General features: G+C 40.0%; 1 protein-coding gene and 1 long non-coding RNA gene across 2 annotated transcripts in view; one reads left to right on the top strand and one right to left on the bottom strand.

Moving 5' to 3' along the window:
• The window catches only part of LOC126285446 (xanthine dehydrogenase-like), a 125817-nt gene that overhangs the window by 22568 nt on the left and 76838 nt on the right, over window positions 1-26411 (bottom strand). The window lies entirely within an intron of this gene.
• LOC126285447 (uncharacterized) lies at window positions 2798-10975 on the top strand. Its single transcript, XR_007551655.1, has 2 exons — window positions 2798-4099; window positions 10866-10975. It is a non-coding gene; the product is annotated as an uncharacterized LOC126285447 (long non-coding RNA).

Genomic DNA, 26411 nt, shown 5'->3' with positions numbered 1-26411 from the left:
ATATAGCAATAGATCACAACCAGATTCAAACATTTATGCAAGAACACTATTCATGTCTCCTACAATAACTAAGCAATTATTTATGGTTGAAAAGATTACCCAAAAATTATTCACCTGGTGCTGATGAAATACTAGATATTGTAATCAAATCCAGTGCAGTATTTTTTAGAACTAATAACATATTTACAATTCATAATTCTTGAGTGGTATATTCCAGAAAGGTAAAAATTGCAGACGTTACACCACTGCACAAAAAAGGAGCCAAATGTAAAGTTTGAAATTACAGACTGTATCAGTTTTGTCAGGCTTCAGCCAAATTCTTGGAAAACTTTCTTGGAAGACTATCATCCTTCTTGAATACACAAATGACTGATTCACAACATTAATTCAGAAATAGCAGGTCAAGCCAGTCATATATTTTTGCCTTTCCAGACAAACTACTAACTGTGGTCAGTAACAAGCAGTGTGTGTATGGGATATTCTTTGACCATAGTAATTTTTTGGTGTAACTGATCACCCTATTCTGCAACAGAAACTAAATAATTATGCAGTATGACACTTACAAAATGGGTGGATTCGTTCTTACCTCCATGACTTAATGCATAATTTTAAATAAAGACTAACAACATTTCTAATTTTCTAATACACAAAAAATCTGACACGAGTCCCTCAAGTGTCAGTTTTTAGAAACTTACAAAAATCTTCCCTGCAACATTTATCTTCACAACTGACAGAAAAACCAATCAGCTAGAGAAAAATTTCAGGCATGTCTTGCTGTGGCCTAGCAGCATTTATGCAATCTAGGAACACTATGGCTCTGGCAAAGTCTCAGTCTTTGACTCAGTTCATTACTGAGTACTGTTGCATATGCACCTTCAGTGACCTCACACTGAACAATGCGATCAGATACAAACTACTTCACATTCAACTCGTCTTGCTCACTGCAGCAGTGTTGCCCTTACACATACTTAGTACTGTACTAAAGAGAAAGTTCTGTCATAGTGTCTTATACAATGAGTTCAGTGCTCCACAACAACTCTTGCCTTCAGTTTAATATGATAGTGACTTTTTTGTCCAATGCTGATGATATCAGCAGTATTCTCCACACACTGAACTGTGTGCACCAGTTACTGACCTCCTGGGTCACCTTAGCTACAAATGTCACTTTCCTGCAAATCACTACAAACAGACAGGGACTGATGTTTGATCATGTTGCACCTCCTGTTTCACATATGGTGTTGCTGTGCACATTTGCATTGCAGTGTGCAGTCATCTAATATAGCCATGCATGGTCACCTACTCTGATCTTTCTTCCACACTGTGGACTTCACACAAAAGATCATCAAGTCATTCTCAAATTAAATACTGTGCTACATGGACTTCACAATTTCCACAGGAGCCCAGTCCTCCTTGATTTATCAATAAATGTGCCACTCTTTTACTGCAAACAAGAAGGCATGTGGTTTGTTGTCAATGATTATTTTACATAATTACAACATTTATGATGACAGTTGGTGAGGGGGAGGTATTAAATAATTATATCATTTGTCCTGTGACCTGTAGCAGAAACCAAGGGATGAACTATCCGCACAGTCCAGTCAAGGGTAAGGAAAAATGGGGAAACAATGTAGTAAAATGACTGTCAGGACAGAAGGAAGAGGAAGGGGAAAAAATGGCACTAAAGACCAGACGAAAGTAGTGAATGGCAGACACCTGGCTGGTGTGGAGGAAACACCAATGTCTCCATGACCAATGGCAACACCAACAGGGGAAAATTCATGTACTTAAACCGAGGACAGATGTAACCACATGAGGACCTTCCTCAAAATACAGAGCAATAAAAGTGGGCAGATATACTTAGTGTTAAGGATCTAAAGTCAAGGGTAGTCCAGCAAAATATGGAACACCATAAAGAGAGCCCTGAACTACAAAAGGCGTGTTGCGAAGTGGGGGGGAGGGGGGCACTCGTTGTGGAGTAAAGGAACTGTGGGTAAACCTGTTAAGGGCAATATGAAGATAGCAGAAGATGGTCGATTCAGATTACATCACCAGTAATGGCTGGATTTCTAATTTCCAGAGAGATGCTCACTTCTTGTTCAACAGGTCCAATAAAATAAGAGTGAAGTGATTTTACAGTTTTCATGGGCAACATGTATCTAAGTGTGATGCAGTGACAAAAAACTTGCTGCAAAGAAAAATCTTCAGTGGGTTGCGTCATCTTCCTGAGCTGCACGAGTATTTATGAACACTATAGGATATTATAGCTCTTAGTATTATGTCTTTGAAGATGGTTATTGTTACACAATAAGAGTATTTCATATTATAATTTTATGACTTAAGTGATATTAATAACATGCATCACCACTTAACAACACTCAATTCATGAGGCTGGTTTTAAGCTCTTGCAGTAGAACAATATTCCCAATGATGTCATTTGCTTTAGCCAATAGCAGCATGAGCCCCTGGAATGGCCAACCTCATTGTTTGTAGTTGCCTTGAAAAGACAGTTGCCCATGGTACTTCCATGATTTGGATTTCATCAGGCAATTCACTACAGATATCAAACATCAGTACTGTGTTGATAATGTCATGGCAAATTTCCTTCCATGGATGAACTGTCAACTGATACTGGTTTTGACAAACTTTCAAGAACACAACTAGAGAATTCTCAGTTTCACAAGCTCTTACATGACGAAACAACATGATTGCACATTGAGGGCCATGACATACCTGTCTCTCCAAAACAAGTTCTATGTGACATCTCTGAAACTTTTCTTTGTCCACTGGTGCCACCTATAACAATACAGCCCGACCCGTGGGTTAACTGAAATGACTGATACCAACTGTTTTTTGATATGTAACTGTGTAGTTATTGGACAATTCAGTACCCTAGGGATTTGTATGTGTACCTATGTGTATTTATATATCAGTCTGTCGCATTTACTAGTAATATTCTGTATTCGTTGTGAAAAGACTTATTGTCGTCATTAACGGAATTACATAATAAATGCCAAATTAAATGATTCATCAGCAGGGTGAGCTAAGAAATGTAAAGTAACGGATAATAAGATACTGTAGAAGTATTGGTATAAGTGGTCAGAGCCACTAATTACGATCATTTGGAACAAGAAATGTATTAGTATAGAAAAAGCTTCATTATCTTGAGAAACAGCTTTTTAAGTGATTACCAAGCAATGTATTCGTACTTGTTATTTTATATCCTATTTTGAAATTAATGTACTTTGTAAACACATTTTGATTAACTCTCCAATTGTCTGCATCACACAATGTTCAGATTTTTCGTATTTCAGGGCGTATTTGTAACTTACTTGTATACAGTCTGATAGAAAGCAGAATTTGTGATGTCATTAAATGTTAGTATCTGAAACCGAACTGTAATTAATTAAATAACTCAAAATTCACAAAAGACATTATTGTAATTAGAACCATATCGATTTTTAATATTTAAACCTAGTGATGACACTACAAAAATTACGTCAATTAATATTGTTAATTTTTCCTTATTCGGATGTAATGTCTGTTCGCAAACATTTTGTACATTTTAATTGTAACTTTGAAATTCTTCAGAATTAATAATGCAATATTTTGTGAGTGATTGTTAAAATTCTATATAAGCAGAGATGATGCGAGGTCAGAGTCAGTCAGTTGTTTGTGATGATTTCGGCTGGAGAGTCTGTACAAGTGACGCCTGTAAATAAATAATGTGAAGTGTGAAGAATTCTCCGATTTCTTCATCTAAAAATGAACCCCCAAAAGTTAAGTTTATAAATATAAAGCTGCTCGACGAACAAGTAGCTTTATAAGTGGTGGAGGAGCTGGGATTTGATGATTGAAATCGGAACTGTTTTTAAAAAGTAATTGTTTCAGGTGACCGCAAGACGAATACTAAACATAAATTGTGAAGAAATTTTTGTGTTTATGGACGCACAGAACGAGTGGATGTTGCTGCATGAGAAGAGTTGGTGTGGAAAAGAAATACAAAGAAAATCATCACCTGCATGGGGAGATCGTAAATCATAACAACTGATCTGATGATAATGGACCAAATTCTCGGACTGCACCGCTGGAATTCAGATGAGTAACAGTTTTTTAATTAATTTGTGTTTTTTTTTGTTTTTTTGAGGAAAAGATTTTACTATGGCTGATAAAAAGTGTGTAGGCGGTGAATCAATTGAAAACACTTCGGACCTAGGATCGAGTATCGGTGAACTAAGTGTAGATCGAGGTTTTGGTGGAGAGGGTTCCAGTGAAAATGTCGCCACAAGTACTCCAATTGCACAGGGAAGAGTAGGCGGAGACGATCTGTTAATGTTATTAAAGCAACATATGAAAGAAGCGAAGAAACAGATGGGACAGATTAGGCAGGATACTAGTAAGATAAGGGAAATCCAGGATGGTTTGGCAGCACTAAAAATGACTGTCGAGACAGGGCAGGGTGAACTCAATACTCGTGTAGGAGCAGTGGAAGAACGGGTTGATGTATTAGAAACTAATTTCACACAAGAGTTGTCCAAAAATGAGGAAAGGTTCAAAAAACTAGATAAGCATGTAGAAGTAGAAAATTCAAAACTGAAAGTAGAGGTTGTTCAGACTAGGAGAATCTTAGAAGAAAAGCTTGAATCCAATAAAAAGAATTCAGAGTTAAAATTTGCAGAAATTTCCAATCAAATAAGTAATGTAGATCTAAAGTGTGATGAAAAAATAGATTTGTTTAAAAATAATGTTGAAGGTTTAAGTAAGAAAGTTGTAGAGTTACAAGAAGGTGTAGCCCAAAGAAATTTTGTTAGCAATTTTAATTGTGTATGGGGTGGCATACCTTTAAAATGCTTTCCAGGAGATGGGAAATTGCATCCAGTTGATTTTTTACAGCATTGTCAGGATAATTTTAGTAATGACGTGACAGATAATGTAAAAATTAAATTTGTTAAACGATTTTTGGATGGAGAAGCAATCTCGTGGGCAAATCAGAATGTTAATTCTACCATGTCATATAATGAATTTGAAAGAAAGTTTTTAAATAAGTTCTGGTCAGATTCTGAGCAAGCTAGGATTAAAAGTGAGTTTTTGAATGGTCGAATGTATAGGGAAAGTGATGGTAGCTTGAAGTGTTTTTGTGAAAGTCAGTTGAGGAAATTAGTACACCTCGACAAACCTTTTGATGAACTAATACAAATAGATGCATTAAAAAGAAGACTACCAAAAAGAGTACAGTGGGAGTTGATTTATGGACCAGATGATTCTGTAGATCAGTTCTTGAGGTATGTAGATAAGTTGGATAGAGCTTTTGAGAGAAATGAGAGGTTAAACAATGGCAGATTTGGCAATCAACCAACTGGGGGGTGGAACCAAAGCAGGAATCAAGGCAGGAGTAATAATAGTGATAACAGATGGATCAACCATAGTAATGGGGATGGAAACAGAGGGCACAATAGCAGGGAGAGACCTTGGGAAAATAATAACAGACAATTTGATAATCACCAATCAGGACGAGGCAATTTAAACTGACAGATGCCTCATTGGGAGCCTGTCAGTTTGGGGCAAGAAATGTGTACCGAAATCAGGCTAAACACCACTGGTCTAGAGACACCGAAAATAATTACAGAAGACAGAATAATCGAAGATGTTGGAGTGGAAGTGACAGTACTAATGTAAGACGAGTGCATCAAATTGGCAAATTGCAGTTTAACAGTAAACTCTGGAAATGTATGAATGAAAGTGTTGTCGATAGAAGTAATAGCATCTGTAAGAATGTTGAGGAAGTTCCGTTAGAGGAAGAAACTATTTCAAGTCTATATAATCAGTGTGGTAATGAAGTTTGCAAGGAAAATGTTGGTTCTGATAGTAATCTTGATGAGTTTGGATTAAGTAAATTAATGAAAGAAGAACCTATCCCTGTTAAGCACTTAAGTGATGATACCTGTACTAGTGTACATGTCAACAATTCTGATGGTCATAGTAAAGATGTTGTAGAAGTGTTCAGTGTTGGAGATGATAGCATATGTAGTAATATTGATAGTGAAAGTGTTGGAAGTAATGATGAATGTGAGGAAGAATTAGATGACATGGTGTATTTGGAGGTTAAAGAAGATTTAATTAGTAGTGAAGAAGATGATATCAGTAGTATTTGTGAAGAATATGAAGATCAGATTGTGCCAATGAAAACTGGGAAGGTATCATCAGATAAGGAACATGCAGAGAGCCATCATAATGTAGATGAGATGCTAGAAATGTTATGGGATACTTACAAGGATTATAGTGACAGTGACAGAATAAAAAGGGTCATCAAGATTATTTGTGAAGAATTGCATTCCAACTGGCAAGGTAGAACCAATCAACAGGCTTACAGTGGGATCAGTTCCGGGAAAAACAGACAGTGTGTTAAGGACAGACGTGACATCAAGCAATCATCTGATATAGCATTAAGTAAAATTCAGACAAGTAAGAGAAATTGTACAGGCAAAAATGGTACAAATTACTTGGACTTTAGAGATATTGAAGAAGATCTGTTGGATGAAAATGAGGACAGTAAGAAGGAAAAAGTTTTAGGTTGCCCGTATATACGTATAAAAGTTGCAAATTATGAAGGACTTTGCCTCTTAGACACGGGTAGTCCTGTCTGTGCTATTTCTGAAAAATTTAGAGACCAGATAAGACATAGTGATGACTTTGAAGAATATCCTGTTATTGGAATCAAAATTAAGGGAGCAACTGGTAGGCACAGCAAAGTTGTAAACAGGCAAGCCTTAATATCTTTCACTATTAATGATGTACAGTATAACCAAGGATGCTTTGTAGTACCTGATCTCAATGAGAATATTTTGTTTGGAATGAATTGGATACAAGGAGTAAATGCAGATTTTGACTGGAATAACAAAAAGTTAAAGCTCACCAAGCCAAAGGCAGATGGAACACATGTGACTGAACTAATTATCCAAAATTGCCTAGAGAATAATTTTCAGATTAGAAGAGTGATTTGTACAGATGAGAAGATCGACATTAACAAGGAAGACAATGAAGAAGACTGCAGTGAAGACAAGTATGCTGAATTAGTGGCCACCAAACTAAAAGAAGCTGGTAATTTAAATGAAGAACAGACAGATCAACTAGGCAGTTTGTTGTGGGAATACAAAGATGTGTTTAGTGAGAAACCTGGGAAAGTGAAGAACTATGAATGTAGACTTAAACTAAAACCTCACGAACCATTTTTCATCAAACCCTATGGAGTACCCATTTCAAAAAGAAAAGCTGTGGAGGAAGAACTACAAAAGATGGAAGAGTGGAGAGTAATTGAAAGATGTAATAGTGCATACAATAACCCGTTGGTGGTGGTTTCCAAACGTGATGGTGGAGTAAGACTTGTGCTCGATTCAAGACATTTAAACAAATACCTTGAGAGGGAAACTGATCACCCTGAAAATATAGATGAGTTATTACATAAGTTTGAACATATGAAGTACATGTCTAGCTTAGACTTAACAGCTGGTTTCCATCAGATACCATTAGAGATTCAGTCTAGAAAATATACTGCGTTTTTATATAGAGGAAGATGTTATTGCTATTGTGTTGTACCATTTGGCCTTAATGTATCAATTGCAGAATTTATTCGAGCATTGGATTTTGTTCTAGGAAAAGAACTGTTAAGAAAACTAATCCTTTATGTTGATGACATACTTGTAACAGGAAAAAGTTGGGAAGAACATATACATTTGTTGGGTGAAGTGTGTTACAAATTAAGACAGGGAGGCATGTCATTAAAACTAGAGAAGTGCAAATTCGGAGTTAAACAGCTCAAATTTTTAGGCCATACCATATCAGAAGAAGGAATCTTACCTGATGAAGAAAAACTTGAAGCCATTGCAAAATTTCCTGCACCCAAGACTAAGAAACAACTTAAATCATTCTATGGAATTTGTGGCTACTACCGGAAGTTTGTCAGCAATCAAGCTTTAAATGTACCGTGTTTGAACAACTTGTTGAAGAAGAACACCATTTGGGTATGGGACAAGGATTGTCAGGAAGCATTCGACAACATCAAGAAACAGATGTGCAACAGTAAAATGTTATACAGACCTGACCTTACAGAACCATTTTGTATCATGACCGACAGCAGTGACTATGGACTGGGAGCTCATTTGTTCCAAGAAAAGATTGTAGATGGTGTGACGGAGCACAGGTCAATAGCTTTTGCCAGTAGAACTTTACAGAAACATGAGAAGTCATACACTGTCACCGAAAAAGAATTGTTAGCAGTCTATTGGGCTTTCATCAAGTTCAAGAATTACCTATTAGGACATCAAGTGGTAGTATACACAGACCATAAGGCTTTGATCTACATACAAGAGTGTACTTTGCATCACAGCAGGATAACCAGGTGGGCACTATTCCTCCAGCAGTTCGACTATACAGTAAAATATATAAAAGGTGAAGAAAATCAAATCGCAGATGCTCTATCAAGGTTGCCAATGGGAGGAGAAGGTGAAAATAACAGTGATGAGTGTGAAAGGGAGTTTCGGATTATGTATCTAAAAGGGGTGAAAGATGAGAATGAAATCAGGAAAATTTGTAATGACATCCGTAGATATCAAAACCATGATTCCAACTGGAAGTTAGTTAAAAGTTATCTAGGTAAAAGAGGATATGAGAAAGTAGAGCAGTATTATAAAGTGCATAAGGGTATACTATTCAGAAGATACAGTGCAGACAGTGACACTTGGAGATTGTGTTGGCCAGAACAGTATATTGAAGTGTTGATAAAGTATGTACATGAAAGTTTCGGGCATTGTGGGACACTGAAATGTATCCAAAAGATTCAAGAAAATGTGTACTTCTACAACATTGCTAGGAGAGTGAGAAAGCAAATATCTACATGTGACAGGTGTCAGAGAGTAAAAGTTAGCAATCAAACTTGCAGAGGATATATGCAAAACATCTTGCCAAAGGAACAACTACAACTTGTAGCAGTTGACCTTTATGGATCATTGCCTAAGGCTAAAGGAGGATTTTGTTACATATTTGTCATGGTGGATCTTTTTTCAAAATTCATTAAACTATATCCATTGAAGAAAGCAACAAGTAAGAACATCATTTTGAAAATTAGAAGAGACTATTTCACAAAGGTGGGAAAACCAAAGAGCATGCTCTCTGACAATGGAGCACAATTTACTTCTAAAATTTGGAAAACATTTGTGGAGGATGAGAACATAAACCATATTCTGATCTCTGCGTATCACCCGTCCAGCAATCCGGCTGAACGTTACATGAGAGAAATAGGGAGATTATTTAGAACTTATTGCAACAAAAATCATGTGAGTTGGATAGAGTACGTAGACAGCTTTGAAGATATACTGAACAGCTTACAACATTCGTCTACTGGGTTCTGCCCATATGAAATACTGTATCATAAGAAACCGCCAAATCTGATCAACGAATTAATTGAATTCCCAGCATGTAAAGCTATGAGTCCACAGGAAAGAGAAGAAATAGTCAAGAAAGTAATGGAACAACAGGGGAAACTAAGAAAAAACAAACATGACAAGAAGTTGAAACCTACAAATTTTAAAATTGATGATCTGGTCCTGTTGAAAACACATGAAAAATCCAAAGCGATAACCAATGAATTAAAGAAATTCTTTGACATCTATATTGGCCCATTCAAAATTCAGTCTATGCCACACCCAAATGCATATAGATTAGTGTACCCAAAGTCAGGAAGACTATTTGGTTTACGTAACATAACTGAACTGAAACCTTATAAACAAGTGTCAAATACCAAGAAAAAATAAGATAATGTAAAAGCCCTCAGGAGGATACATCCTGTATCAAGTGCGTGCCGAGCACTAGGTCTCCGAGCTATGTAGCATTCTATTTTCTTCTTTTCGTTTTCGGATGCTACATCTTTTACTCATCTATAAACCTATAACGAAGTTATCTCTCACTGAAAATACTAGCCATTCTTTTAGTATAAGTTTTTTTGTATGTCATATGATTATTGAGTGACATTGTTTGAAAATAAGTAAATAAATTTAACTGTGTATAAAATTTGAATCCTCCCTTGACTAATGACTAATAATTCTTTAAGCATTTCAGACAATAGTTATTACTATAATTCCTGATTAATATGTGGTGTAAAACTTTTCCAGATCCATATGTGTGTGTGTACTCTATGTTATGTAATATTGTAAATAAATTACTGTTAGCATTTTCATTACAGAATAGAACCCAAGGGGATATAAGATAATGGAGGTCATTGTGGTTATGGTCTGTAGAGTATGTATTTGATTTGTGGGTGGTTCTTTGAAGATTATAGGCTTGGTCATGATTTTGTTAGTTTGCCAATGAGATATACAAATGGACAATGTTAAGGATGTACACGTGTTACTAAATGGACAAGTTGTACTGTGAAAAATGAGTAAGTTTGTCATTACAAGGTGGTGTGCTAATGAACAATCAGTGAGTTTGTGTTTGATATGATAAAGAGCTAAAGGATATCTGGGACATTTAATATGCTGTATAGTGTATTATGCTGAAATATTAATCAAAAAGAAAGGATACATAAATAATTCATTTTTGTTCATTAACTTTAAGTTGTATATAGCTAAATCCTTACAGTTTAGAGATGCTTAATTTTGTGTGATTTTGTCTATAAATATACTAATAGTGTAGGATAGTATGTTAATGATTTTGATACATTTATACCTGATGTGACCTTAATTGTAACCTGCACGAGTACCTTGCGAAATGAGTTCATCCCTGTTCCTACCTAGAGAACTGTATTAAAGATCCTTACCTGACCTGAAAAAAAAATTAAGAAACTGAAAAACTAATAGTGGACTGTGCTATTGCAGTGTAGAGACTGCCAGAAGCAGAGGGGCTGCAGACACAAGATGGACAGCGCATTGGGACGGATGATTGTGAGCTGCCAATTCATTAAGATATGCAACATGCACCAGTGACTGGAGTAACAGCTAAGAAAAAAAGAAATTCTATTTTGGAGGGTATTTAGCAGCCATTCATACAAGTTACACTTGTAAGAGTGGCTGGGGGGGTGTATAACAATACAGCCCGACCCGTGGGTTAACTGAAATGACTGATACCAACTGTTTTTTGATATGTAACTGTGTAGTTATTGGACAATTCAGTACCCTAGGGATTTGTATGTGTACCTATGTGTATTTATATATCAGTCTGTCGCATTTACTAGTAATATTCTGTATTCGTTGTGAAAAGACTTTTATTGTCGTCATTAACGGAATTACATAATAAATGCCAAATTAAATGATTCATCAGCAGGGTGAGCTAAGAAATGTAAAGTAACGGATAATAAGATACTGTAGAAGTATTGGTATAAGTGGTCAGAGCCACTAATTACGATCATTTGGAACAAGAAATGTATTAGTATAGAAAAAGCTTCATTATCTTGAGAAACAGCTTTTTAAGTGATTACCAAGCAATGTATTCGTACTTGTTATTCATTTTATATCCTATTTTGAAATTAATGTACTTTGTAAACACATTTTGATTAACTCTCCAATTGTTTGCATCACACAATGTTCAGATTTTTCGTATTTCAGGGCGTATTTGTAACTTACTTGTATACAGTCTGATAGAAAGCAGAATTTGTGATGTCATTAAATGTTAGTATCTGAAACCGAACTGTAATTAATTAAATAACTCAAAATTCACAAAAGACATTATTGTAATTAGAACCATATCGATTTTTAATATTTAAACCTAGTGATGACACTACAAAAATTACGTCAATTAATATTGTTAATTTTTCCTTATTCGGATGTAATGTCTGTTCGCAAACATTTTGTACATTTTAATTGTAACTTTGAAATTCTTCAGAATTAATAATGCAATATTTTGTGAGTGATTGTTAAAATTCTATATAAGCAGAGATGATGCGAGGTCAGAGTCAGTCAGTTGTTTGTGATGATTTCGGCTGGAGAGTCTGTACAAGTGACGCCTGTAAATAAATAATGTGAAGTGTGAAGAATTCTCCGATTTCTTCATCTAAAAATGAACCCCCAAAAGTTAAGTTTATAAATATAAAGCTGCTCGACGAACAAGTAGCTTTATACACCCACCTCAAGATGAGCCATTTTCAATGAGTTACATGAGCCAAGCTTGTCAGAGATTGCTTCATCTGGCCAAATGTTAGGAAAGATTGCAATCTGCTAACATTCAATATCAGGATAGGATGCAGAAACATGACTGCCATTATTCTATTCTAAAGTGCCACTATTTCCACATTCAATTAGACTTTTTGGCCCCTTCCCAATTCTAATGGTTAAAATTTTATTCTTTCAGTGATAAAATGAGAAACATCCAGGTTTGAGGCTACACATGTACTGCCAAAACCACTGCAAAAGAATTTGTCAAACTGTGGATTTCCTGTAACAGAACCAGGCTGACATTTTGAGTAAGTACTTTTTACTGAACTTCACATATGCAGTGTCCAGCACTTTTAAACAGTTTACCACCCATAAAGTAATGGTTTGCAAACCACTGGCACTCAATGATGAATATTGCTCAGTTATGTCACGGAGGAAAATAATCCCTGAAATGTTTTCTTTTAGGTGTGTGTACAGCTTATAAAGAACTTCATGTGTCCACCATGGACCTCTTATGGAAAAAAAACTCACTCTTCTAGCAGACTTCACAAAACCATCTCAATTTCCTACAAAAATAATTATGATAGCTCAGCTACAAAGTGAATTAACACATTGCACACAAAGATGAACATGTAATGCTGCATACAGTACTATGATTGCATTATACCCACCCTGTTTAGGATCTCAAAGTAATTAGAACAACAATACCTGACATTCTTGTGCATGGCAGACTAGCTGTTGCAATTAAACTGCTTGGGTGGTTGGTTTAAAAGAGAGGGGGAGGTACCAAACTACTGGGTCATCAGTTCCTCTTTCTGATTAAATAATTCCACAAGGGTTGAAGTAAAATAATAAAGACATACAGAACATAGCTGGTACAAAGGAGAAAACCACAAGTATGACAGAAGGGCAACAAGCATTAAAATGGACAATTTTGGACAAGAAAACCAGAGAGAGATGCAAGAAACATGAAGGTATCAAAACAAGTGACCAGATAACCATAGATGGCTGACCATGAGGATAAAAAGAAGAAACCATCCACTCTACAACATGTTAACACCTCCACCCTGAAAGCACTACTGTGGAGGACACAGAGGGGCAAAGGACTCCTGCTAAAACTTGGATCAAATGACAAAAGCCATCCTCATGAATAAAACGAAACTAAAGCTGCTATTGAGGCATTGACGCCCAACACCGAAGGTAGGGTTCTGGGAAAGTCAAAATTATACCACAGAGAGGTGGAAAGTGGGCAGTCCAGCAAGAGGTGGATGGTTATCATTTGTGAGCCACAGTGACACCATCTCCTACCACAACTAGCATCTTCTCTCCCTATTCGTCTCCCAAACAGAACGAGAGAAAAATGACTGCCTGTATGCCTCTGTATGAGCCCTAATCCCTCTTATCTTTGTGGTCTTTCTGAGAAAAGAAGTTGGTGGTAGTAAAATTGTACTGCAGTCAGCCTCAAATGCTGGTTCTCTAAATTTCCTCAGTAGCGATTCATGAAAAGAATGCCTCCTTTCCTCCAGAGACTCCACCTGAGTCACTGAAGCATTTCTGTAACACTCGCATGATGATAAAACCTACCAGTAACAAATTTAGCAGCCCACCTATGAATTGCTTGTATGTCCTCCCTCAATCTGACCTGATAGGGATCCCAAATGCTCGAGCAGTACTCAAGAATAGGTCATATTAGTATTTTATAAGCAGTCTTCTTTACAGATGAACCCCATCTTCCCAAAATTCTACCAATGAACCAAAGACAACTATCGGCCTTCACCACAACTGCCATTACATGCTTGTCCCACTTCATATCGCTGTGCAATGTTACACACAAATATTTAATCGACTGACTGTGTCAAGTGCTACACTACTAAAGGAGTATTCAAACATCACAGTATTCTTTTTCCTATTCATCTGCATTAATTTACATTTATCTATATTTAGAGTTAGCTGCCATTCTTTACACCAATCACAAATCTTGTCCAAGTCATCTTGTATCCTCCCTCCTACAGTCACTCAACGACAACACCTTTCTGTACACCACAGCATCGTCAGCAAATAGCCGGACGTTACTATCCACCCTATCCAAAAGATAATTTATGTAGATTGAAAACAACAGTGGACCTACCACACTTCCCTGTGGCACTCCAGATGATACCCTCACCTCCGACGAACACTCACCATCGAGGACAACATACTGGGTTCTATTACTTAAGAAGTGTTTGAGCCATTCACATATTTGGAAACCAATTCCATATGCTCGTACCTTAGTTAGTAGTCTGCAGTGGGGCACCAAGTCAAATGCTTTCTGGAAGTCAAGGAATATGGCATACATCTGATACCCTTCATCCATGGTTCGCAAGATATCATGTGAAAAAAGGGAGAGTTGTGTTTCACAGGAGCAATGCTTTCTAAAGCTATGCTCATGCATGGACAGCAACTTCTCTGTCTCAAGGAAATTCATTATATTCGAACTGAGAATATGTTTGAGAATCTAGCACTTTTTCCAGTCGCTTGGGACTTTACGTTGGGCAAGAGATTCGCGATAAATGCAAGCTAAGTAAGGAGCCAATACAGTAGAGTATTCTCTGTAAAACCAAATTGGAATCCCATCAGGACGTTGCGATTTATTTATTTTCAACCCATTCAGCTGCTTCACAACCCCAGGGATGTCTATCACTATATCCTCCATACGGGAATCTGTACAAGACAGAAATGGCAGTATGTTTGTAAAATGATAAATTTAAAATTTCAGCTTTCATTTTGCTGTCTTCTGTTGCCAGGCCAGACTGATCAGTGAGTGACGGGATGGAAGCCTTTGACCTGGTTATCAATTTTACATAAGACCAGAATTTCCTTGTGTTTTCAGCAAGATCCTTTGCTAAGGTGTGACGGTGGTAATGGTTGAATGCTTCGTGCATTGCTCTTTTTACAGCAGCACAAATCTCTAACTTTTGCCTGTCCTCTTTCTCCCGATCTTTCTTGTACCACGAGTGCAACTGCCTTTGCCTCCTGAGCATTTTCCCAATTGTGCTGTTAAACCATTGTGGGTCTTTTCCATCCATAACTCACTTTTTTGGCACATACTTGTCCAATGCGTGATTTACAATGTGTTTAAAATTTGCCCATAATTCTTCTACGTTCACCGTACCGGAAGTAAATGAAGTTGATTCATTTACTTAGTGGGATGCTAACAACTGCTTATCTGCTATTTCTAGTAAGTATACTCTCCTAGACTTCTTGAGTGACTTTTTAACTTTTGTAACCATAATCATAATGACAACATCATGATCACTAATCCCTGTGTCAACACTGACACCGTCGATGAGGTCTGGTTTGTTTGTGTCTACCAGATCTAAAATATTTCCATTACACGTTGGCTGTCAATTTAGTTGCTCAAGACAGTTTTCGGATAATGTGTTCAACAGTAATTCACACGACGGCTTGTCTGTACCACATGTAATGAATCCATAGACATTACAGTCTTTACTAGGTAGGTTGAAGTCAGAGGTGACTAATATAGCATGATCCGGGTACTTTTGCGATACAGTGTGTAGAATCCCTTTGAATGATTCTAGAACTGTCACTGTGGAACCTGGTGGCTAGTAATAACACCCAACAATTAACTTTATTTCTCCTAGCCCTGTTAAAAGTGGCCAGATAACTTCACAATCACACTACTTTGACCTCAGTAGACAATATTTTTGTCAACTGCAATGAAGACACCACCCCCTCCGGTGTCTAATCTGTCTTTCCGATGTTCCAACCCTCAGTAAATATTTCAGAACTTCTTATCTCAGGGTTCAGTCAGGTCTCAGTCCCGAGAATAATTTGCACACCACATGCTTCCTGGAGAGCAGTAAATTCAGGAACTTTATTCCTAACACACTGAAAAAACATTTACTGCTCAGATCTTGATAGCGGAATTGTCCTTTCACTGATCACGTCCTGATTTCCTTGCCTGCACATCAACTGGTGGGTCTTCTTCAGGATACCTCCCACCACTGCCTAGCCTAAGAAACCCCCATGTGCAGGCCACAAGTACTCTTCTACTCGAGTACCCGCTTCCTTTGTGTAGTGCATCCCTGACCTATCTAGGGGCATCCTACAATTCCCCACTCAATAGCACAAGTTTAGAAATCTGCAGCCAAGACTGTCACAGAGTCAACGAAGCCTCTGGTTGAGACTCTCCACTTGGCTCCAAACCGAAGGACCCCAATCCACTCTGGGAACAATGCTGTAAATATAGAGCTCTGCTTGCACCCCGCATGCGAGTCCAGCCGTCTTCACCAAATCCGCCAGCTGCCTGTATGAACTGAGGATTACCTCAGAATCCAAGCGACAGGCATCATTGGTGCCGACGTGAGCAACTACTTGCAGATGACTGCACCCCATACACCCAATAGCTGCAGGCAAGGCTGCCTCCACATCTTGGATGACGCCCCCTGGCAGACAAACTAAGTGCACATTGTATTTCTTTCCAGCCCTGTACGCTATTTCCCTAAGGGGCTCCATCACCCACCTAACATTGGAGCTGCCAATAACCAACAAGCCTTTGCCCCCGTGTGCCTGCTCGGGCCCTGCTGAAGGAGCGTCCACCTGCCCACTGACAGGATGAACAGGCGGGGCCGGCCGGCCAGCCAGCCAGCCAGCCAGCCAGCCACATCGGCCCTCTGCCTCAAGCAACGTGAATGCGTTTCAGTCTGCCACTCACCCTGAGGTGAGGGTGGCCCCAACACACCAGGTACACTAGACGGTGCCTCAGCGGCTGAGTGAACGGACGTAGCAAGTGACACCTGGGGTATCTCGAGCGACACACACACACAGACACACACACACACACAGACACACACACACACACACACACAGACACACACACACACACACACACACACACACACACACACACACACACACACACACACACACACACACACACAGACACACACACAGACACACACACAGACACACACACACACACACACACACACACACACACACACAGACACACACACAGACACACACACACACACACACAGACACAGACACACACACACACACACACACAGACACAGACACACACACACACACACACAGACACAGACACACACACACACACACACAGACACAGACACACACAGACACACACACAGACACAGACACACACAGACACACACACACACACACACAGACACACACACACACAGACACACACACACACACACAGACACACACACACACACACACAGACACACACACACACACACAGACACACACACACACACACACACACACACACACACACACACACACACACACACACACACACACAGACACAGACACAGACACACAGACACACAGACACACAGACACACACCCTATGCATCCTACTGGCAATATGTAACAATATCTACATGAACCACAATCTTAAGCCATGACCTGGGCCTCCAACACGGGAGATGAACTGATGTGGATGGGAAGAGGAGATGGCGATTCAGATGCTCAGGAGAACTATGAATGTGTGCAACAAAACTGGTGAGCAGTTGTGCATGACTGACCTTCAATGGAGAGACTCCTGCCTCCACCAGGATGCTGGTCACCAGACTCTTCCTGAAAGCTACTGTTGCCAGTCTAACACCACATGGATGCACTTGGTTGAGTAAATGCAATGCTTAGGGTGCTGCTGAACCATAAACAGGGTTCCTATAGTCAAGGGAGGATTGAACAAGGGCTATGTAGAGCTGCAGCAACGAAGTGATCTGCACACTAACTGGTGTTACTCGGGCAGTGCAGGGCATTGAAGTGTTACTAGCACTTCTGCATAAGATGAAGGTTAGGAAGCCAAGTCAATTGGGCATCAAAAACCAGTCCTAAGAATCGATATGTCTCCACTACAGTGTGGGGATTGTTAAGGTGAAGTTCTGGTTCACTGGACACTGACAGAAATGCACAAAAGACGATTTTGTCACTGAAAACTGGAATGTGTCAGCTAGAGCCAATGACAATCTTGTGGATGGCTCCCTGTAGGCACCACTTGACAACACCAATACTGGAGGAGCAGTATGAAGTGCAGTAGTCATCTGCATATAGATAATGTGAGACCAACTGCCTGACAGCTGCTGCTAGACTGTTAATGGCCACTATAAAGAGAGATACACTCAATACACATCCCCATGGAGGAACAATGGGAGGCACCAATTTTGACATGGGAAGTATGGATTGATAGGAAATTTTGAATAAAAATCGGGAGCAGGGACGGGGTTGCGCACGGTGTGCAGTCAAGAGCATGAAAAATGGCCACCAGTTCTGCAGTGAAAACACTGCAACCATCTAGCAGGTCATGTCATAAGCATTTGTAAATAAGAAAAGATGGCAACCTGGTGTTGGCATCCGGAAAAGGCTGTTCAGATGGCAGACTTGAGGGAAACTTTATTATTGATGGTACAGCAACCCTGGTGGAAACTACCCTGGCATGCAGCCGGTATGCCATGTGACTCCAGGACCCACACGACTCTAGACTTACCGTACATCTAATGGCTTACAAAGAACAGTGACACTGATGGGCCAATAGCTATCCACATCAAGCGGGTTTTTACTGTGTTGAGCATTGGAATGATTGTGCTCTCCCGCCATTGCGATGGAGAGGCACCATTGCACCAGATCCAGTTGATCACTAGGAGATGTCACTTGTAGTCAGATGAGAGATATTTAATCATCTGACTGTGGATCCGATCTGGCCCAGTAGCTGTGCTGAGGCAATGTGCAAGGACACTGAGGAGCTCCCTCTTTGTAAATGGAGCATTATAGGGTTCATTGTGATTCAGTGAAGGAGAAGGCTTTACTTTACATCCGCAATCTGAGGGTGCATCATGCTGGGGATAATTCTCAGCCACAGAGGCTCAAGCAAAGTGCTCAGCAATTGAGTTTGTGTCTGTAGGTAACACCATTTATGTTGTGGGTCTGGTACCCACAAACACATCTGATCTTCATCCACACATGGGAAGGTAACATGTGGCACCCAATGGTCGAGATGTACCACTCTCAGCATGCCAGTTTAGATCTTTTTACAAGTTGGCAAACGCAGGCATGGAGCCATTTAGAGGCTGTTAGGTACTCTAGGGAAGGATGTTGCTTGCGTTGCTGTAGAGGTTGCCGGCATTCTTCAATGGCCTCAGTGATTTCCAGTGACCAAGACTGAATTCCACTGGGGGCACCATAAAGAACAAGGGATCGTGTTTTCTGCCACAGAAAACATTATAGTGACCTGCTCAACTACCACAGTGATGGTACCATGTGGGGGAGATTCATCAGTAACAGCAGAGGCATAAGCTTCCCAATCTGCCTTGTTTGAAGCCCATCTTGGTAGGCATATGGGGCAGTCACAGGAAAATGAGAGTCGTCACTACCACACAGTCCTGGGTTGCAGAAGGATAAATCAATGTCCGAGTAAGTGCCATGAGCCACACGTGTGTGGTGTGTGTGTGTTATTGAGGCAGAGGACAAGTTGAGGTGGGAAAGTTTCAAAATCTCTACCTCAGTCAGTAAGCACAGTGCCACTTCAGCAACATTCATATTGACGGGGATGAAATTATGATGAGATGGCCAACAACATTCAGTCCCTGAGCGGAGAAAATCTCCAACCCAGCCAGGAATCAAATCCATGCCATTTGGTATGAAACTCAGCTACCAGGGGTCAACTGCATGGTAGTATGTCATTTTGTTTCAAATAAGCAGTACCCACCACTTGTGCCAATTGAGAATTCTCACCTCTCTTCTGTTATTCCTATTCACTTTAAAGGATTGTGATGGCAGTCACCTCTGTGCCGATATTCCCTGTGTCTGAATGTTCTTTATACCACAAACACACATCAAAGGTTAAAGAGCACTGACAGCACACTTCTGCTTAAATCTTAGAGTTGTACCGAGTGCAAAATACTGCACCACAATGCTAAATGTTCTAGACACTTCTGAGAAGGGCCAAACAAAGCTTACTAATAGGCCAGGCCTTTGTCTGCACGTGTTAAGTTTGGCAAGCTGTGGCTGGCCCTTCACTATTGGAAAGGAGCACCATAATAATGAAACATGCTAAATACAAAGACTCCTGTAGAGCAATATTTAAGGGCCAACATACTGCCTCTAGTTTATGCATGTAATACTAGTTTTCACAGAAGAAAGCACCTTGAAAAGAAGAAAATATCTTCAAGCACAATTTATTTTCTTTTTTATGTTACTAGGAAGCAAAGATAAGAAATACAGTAATTAAAAACATTTCTGGAGGTGAGGTATCATACTGGCATATTGTACAAACTCATGCAATCCACTTGTTTCAAATGAATACCAAACATAGAGAAGTTTGGAATGAAGCTGAAAAGTACTTGGTTGGCAACTATCTTCTGTTTGAGTTTTTGGAATGCTATAAAAAATTAGTACTACTGATCAAATATTCTGCTATTCCCTTAACCTTATTTGTTTTTATAAGTATGTTATAAATATGTTGCATGTAATTATTTTACAAAATACTATTATATATAAAATTTATTTACCAAGTCAAACATGACATCTCCTGTGATACAACTGGATGTATGAACCTACTCACCAATTGGCAGCAGGAGGAAGGATTAAATATCTTTAAATTTTCAAGCTTTTGGAGTCTGTGGCAACTCCTGCTAGAGTGTTAGTGAGAAAACTTGCAAATTTCAGTACCTTTGTATGTTATTTCTCTTGCCACTGCTTGGTGAGTAGATTTATCTGTCCAGTTAGACTGTGTTTTCAAAAAGTGATTATTTTCATTTATACTTGTTATATATGTGATCTCTGTTGACATACTCCAAATTGTGAGTTACAGGACCATTAAGGAAATGCAAATATGACAAATCATTAGAATAATTAATGCTGTCTAAAAGTAATGTTGTATTAACTTTTTCACATTGAGGATAAAATTGGATTTATTCCCCTTTGTGTTAATAGATTCTTTACGAGGATTCACTGTTTTCAAACCTAATGAAGTTTAACAGCACAGATTATCTTGTGGGACCACAGTGGCTATCATTTTTAGTTCAAAAATGAAGTTTAACCTGGTTCAGATTCTAAAAGCTTAGATATTTTTTAATGTAAGTAGCTGCTGATTTGGGTTGGAGGGCACTCAACATCATGGTCATCAATGTCCTGGCGAAAAGTCAACATGCAAATCTCATGGGTGGGGACAAAGGCTGTCCCCACATACAGATCAATTTACAACGTATTAAAGTCTGCCACCCTTCCCCACCAGTTTAGGGACGAGGCCTGACAATTCACAACATTTCACCACTCTTGCAACACTGGTATTGGTATCTAAAAGGATGAGGGGCAGATCTCCAGAGAGATCAAGGGCTGCCTTAATATCAGTATACAGGTCATGTAGCCACAACATGCTGAACTGAAAGCGGCACACCATAAACTTCACAGAATGGTGTATCCTCCCACTGGAGGAGGAAGCCATGTGTGAAACGGCTATGCCCAATGCCCAGTATGGTAAGCAAAACTTCCTTCAAGCAGTGAGGCTGATGAAGTTTGCCAAGCCTTTGTGGTCGATTTGAGTGACCACGGTTTGTTGTCTGTAACCAGTCAGTCTCCCACTGACGCAGGATGCATGTATCAGAAAATGAGATAATGGCATGCAACAGGATGGGACATTGATGGACAGCACCATTCTAACATCATTCCATGGAATCTGTCAGCCATGTTGTTACCCTGTTTCCCAATGTGGCCAGGTACCCAGCAAAAGATTACCTCCTCCTCATGGTATTGGAGCCACTGTAAGGAGTCATGGATGAGCTGAATAAGCACGTCTACCAAATACATTTGGTGAAGTGCCTGCAGCACACTAAGAGAGTCTTAACACACAAGAAAACTCTTACAGTGATGTCTGTGAACCCTCTCCAGTGCCATCAGAATGCCATATAACTCCGTATCATAACTTTTAAATTGTTCTGGAAGATGCACTTTAAAAACCCCATCAGGGAAAACTGGAGAACAACTGTGAGCATTCCCCTGCTGGTATCCATCTGTATAAATAATGTTAAAACTATGGTACATACTTAAAATACATGGAAACAAAGTTGTAAAAACTGAATCAGGAATACAACTTTTTGTGTACTGTGTCAAGCTTGAAATCACTTTGGGCCTCTGAAGACACCAAAGTGGCAGTGTGTTCCATTCCTGGGTGTATATTTTCATGCACGAGAGATCCAGATCCTTGAGACAGTCTGTAGCACGTATACCAAATGGCTGGGTCGCTTGAGGCCAATTCCTGAACAGTTGTTCGAAGGTGGGTTGGATCACTTAACTAAATGTCAATGAGGTGATGCCAAGATTTTCAGTGCCTATAGAACCAAAAGGATGTGGCACCAAATCCAGAATGGTGGTTTTACAGCCTCTGCACACAGACTCTGAACTGGGCTGGTCAAAAAGGATCCAGTTGATATCTGAATGCCTTCATGGTGGACAACATCTGAAATCTGAAGGTAGGAAGGATGGGCCAATCTATAGACCATGCTGCACTAATCTAAGTGTGATCAAACAAACGTCCTATAAAACTGCAGGAGGTGAGACCTGTCAGCTCCCCATGTATCTTGACAATGCAAAATAAGGTCCCCCATTGTAAGCCATGGTTGGTTAAAACTCTGATGAGCATGATTAAAATTGACAAATAGTATTCTCAAGTGAGAAAGGGAAATCAGTGTTGTGGGACCAGGTTTCCAGCCTCCTAATGGCCACCTTGTCGTCATCGTCTTAAGATCAGAGGAAGAGAAGAAGATTGCAAAGTTATCCACAAACAAAGAACATTTGACAGGGCTTCAGATGGTGGAGGTAATGCCTTGATAGTGATGGCAAACAATGTGACACTGAGTACACTGCCCTGGGGCACACCATTCTCCTGAACCTTGCAATCAGACATGGCATTGGCAATGTGATAACAAAAACGCCAGTCCTCAAGAAAGGATTCGCTCAGAAGTGGCAGGTGTCCACATAATTCCCATCCTTGAAGTTGGCAAAGGATGATGGAGCTCCAAGGAGTATCATATGCTTTTTCGAGGTGAAAAAACACAAGAAGGACATCTGTATCGCCATCTCCAGTAGGATTAAGTTGTCAAGAGAGGGAAGGTAGCACCTGAAACCTCACTGGGAGTGGCTCGTGTTACCTCAGGACTTTAGCAGCCAGATGAGGTAGCGGTTGACCATGTGTTCAAGAGTCATACCCACACAGCTGGTAAGGGTAACACTCCAATAACTGTTAGGGGTGCTATGGTTCTTGCCTGGTTTCCAGAATGGAATTAATATTGCCTCCTTCCAAGTCATGGGGTACTGTCCATCAAACCATATCTTATTGAAACAAGAGGAACTGACCTACTCCAGGGCACAGATGACAAAGCATGGTATAATGAATCTCATCAGGTCCTGAAGCAGTGTCTTATGGCTACAGATAAAGCTGATTCCAGTTCCCACATGGAGAATTTAAGGTTGTAGACTTCCTCATTACACAAGAAGAAAGTGAGCTTCCTCATTTCTGCAGTTTGATGGAATATCTGAACAGCAGGAGCTTGCCTGGGTGAGAGAAACAGTAAAGAAGTGTTCAGCTAAAATGTGAGCTGTGTCACCAAGACCCCATTATTTGAGAAGGCCATAAGGGGATGTGGATTACCCTTTCCTGAAATCTATCTTATTGGTTCCCAAACATATGCAGCAGAAGTGGACCAATTAATGGAAGTCCTGAATTCCCTCCAAGAAGCCCTCTTCCGTTCTTTGATCACTTGTCTTGCATGTGCTCTCACAGACCTGAAGGCATGAAGATTGTCTGTAGTGGGACACTGAAGTTCTGCAGAGCTGTCCATGTGGCCCTGATGGTCAATCGATAGTTGTCATTCCACCAAGGTATAGGCTGTCATCTGAGGTGGTTATTTGATCAGGGGATGGACTCTGTGGCAGCCCTTTGGATATCATGAGTAATATATGTCACCACCTCCTGTGCACAATCCTTTTGTTCAGAAATAGCCTGTTGACAGTACTGTAACCAGTTTTCCCTTTGTATCATCCACCTGCATGGTCACTTGTTGGCCACTGTCTTAGTCGGCAGACGGATCCACACTGGGAAGTGGCCACTAGAATGTAAATCTGAAGCCACTTCCCACATAATTGAGTCTGTAATAGCTGGGGAACAAAAACTGAAAAAGACCCTGTAGCTGTGGAAAAGTGAGTCATCTGACCCATGTTCAGAAGGCAGATGTTCTCAGAATGGACAAGTCACTCGATCATCTGACCCTTGGAGCAAGTAGTAGCCGAGTCCCATAGCACATTTTCAGCATTCAAGAACCCCACAATAGGTGTTGGAGTGCCTGGAAGAGGTCTGTCAGTGTGTCTGCATCCAAATCACCATTAGGGGGCCGGTACAAAGAACACATTGTGATAGTAAAGGGTGGGGTAACTTTCTTTACTGACAGGAGGGGAAGTTTCCTGGGTTGCGGGAATGGCTTAGTTGGCTTATGTTGGGGAGTGGTATGTGGATTAGGTGATAATACTACTGCTGACGGCTTCTAAATGACATTAGTTTCAAGTGGAGCATTCCCTCCCCCCTCAAGTGCATGTGTTTTTACTTGAATCTGGGGTCTGAGTTTGTGGGGAGGCATCAAACTTAGCAATTGGTGTCTTAAGGGCTGATGACGAAGTTGCAAGAACAAGGGGGTTGCATGGCTCTAAAAGGCTTTTTAGCTTCACCATAAGGTATGCATCTCTACTTTCAACTCTTTAATTTACCTTTCCTCGTAAACCCCACATTTTCTGGATAATTATGGAATACTAAACATTAGAATAAACATTGCTGATTTTTCCAACTTCCCATTGACTCTCCTCATGTAATTCTGCACTTCCGTGACACTCAGATTCTTCCACTCTTCACATAACTCCTGGGGCCCACTGCCATTATATCGGAGCAGGTAATGATGCCCTTACTGAAGTTAAGGGTGTTATGGACCTCTGCCTCAACTGGGTAGTCACCTAAGGCCTTACATCCCAGAAGCTTAGATAGTTGGAATTAGCAGTTTCAACTAAAGGTGTCCCACTGCCTTGTGAATATAGAAAGCAGATATCTTCTCAAAGCTTCCCCATTTCACGTAAGTACAATGGAAATGAGAATTTGGCATTATTGGCCGGGACACCCCTTACGTGGCAGGTCCGGCCGCCTTGTTCCAGGTCTTGTTACATTCAATGCCACATTGGGTGGCCTGCATGCCAGATGGGGATGAGATGATGATGAAGACAACACAACATCCAGTCCCTGAGCGGAGAAAATCCCTGACTCAGCCACGAATTCAACCCAGGCCCATAGGATGGCAATCCGTCATGCTAACCGCTCAGCTATCGGGGTGGACAGTACAATGAAAGTATTATGGCACACTAATGCCCTGTTACTATTACTCTGAGGCTTCTTTTTGGGAGGACTCACCAAATCAGCTCTCTGAGGAGTGAGTGTAGATGCTGCCTGGTGGTACACCCATCCTGTCAGTAGTAGTAGTTTCATGAGACAGTTCCATAGGGATTTCACGAGATGCTAGGGAAACAATTGTTGACCCAGGCAGAGCCTTATACAACTGGGGGAAGGGGGAGGGACAGGTGTCCCAGAGGTTGCCTGCTAAAGACTGTTACCTCAACAGCCATTCACCACCTCAGCACGTAGCACACCTTTAGGTTTCTTGTGGTCCTAGTGGTGAAGCACAGAACATTCCACTGCTGCACCACACAGTGCTCACTGAAGTATGACCAGAGCTTACAGTGAATGAGGACTGGTGGCACTTACAAGTCCCCACCTCAGGAACCCCAGGGTCACCAAGCCAGTACTCAGCAAACGAATGCTGAGCCCTGAGGGGTTTTATGTAAGTAATTTGTTTTCCTTTGAAAGATTTTTTTCTGCAGACAGAAATTGATTTTACATTCTTGGTTCCACAGAAGTTACTAGAACATTTTTCATTGCTTTCATCCCCAGGAACTCACAGCAGTTACCTATATTATTTGACTGCAGCAGAAAAAGCCTTCCAGAATATTTCTTTTAGTGGTGATCACAGCGAAATTATCTGGAGGCACATGCTTCCTACATTTTCACTGAACCTTGCTTGCTATTGTTGGAAAGGGGCGCAAATTTTGAAGAGGTGCATGAAGTCAAGTGTTTTTTTTTTAACAAAAATTTGATGACTACAACAGTTTTTATAAATCATATTTGTGTAATTCAGAGGGATTAGAAATTTA

Source organism: Schistocerca gregaria, chromosome 8, assembly GCF_023897955.1.
Source record: "Schistocerca gregaria isolate iqSchGreg1 chromosome 8, iqSchGreg1.2, whole genome shotgun sequence".
NCBI classification, from domain to species: Eukaryota; Metazoa; Arthropoda; class Insecta; order Orthoptera; family Acrididae; genus Schistocerca; species Schistocerca gregaria.
This window is presented reverse-complemented; position numbering and strand designations above follow the sequence as displayed.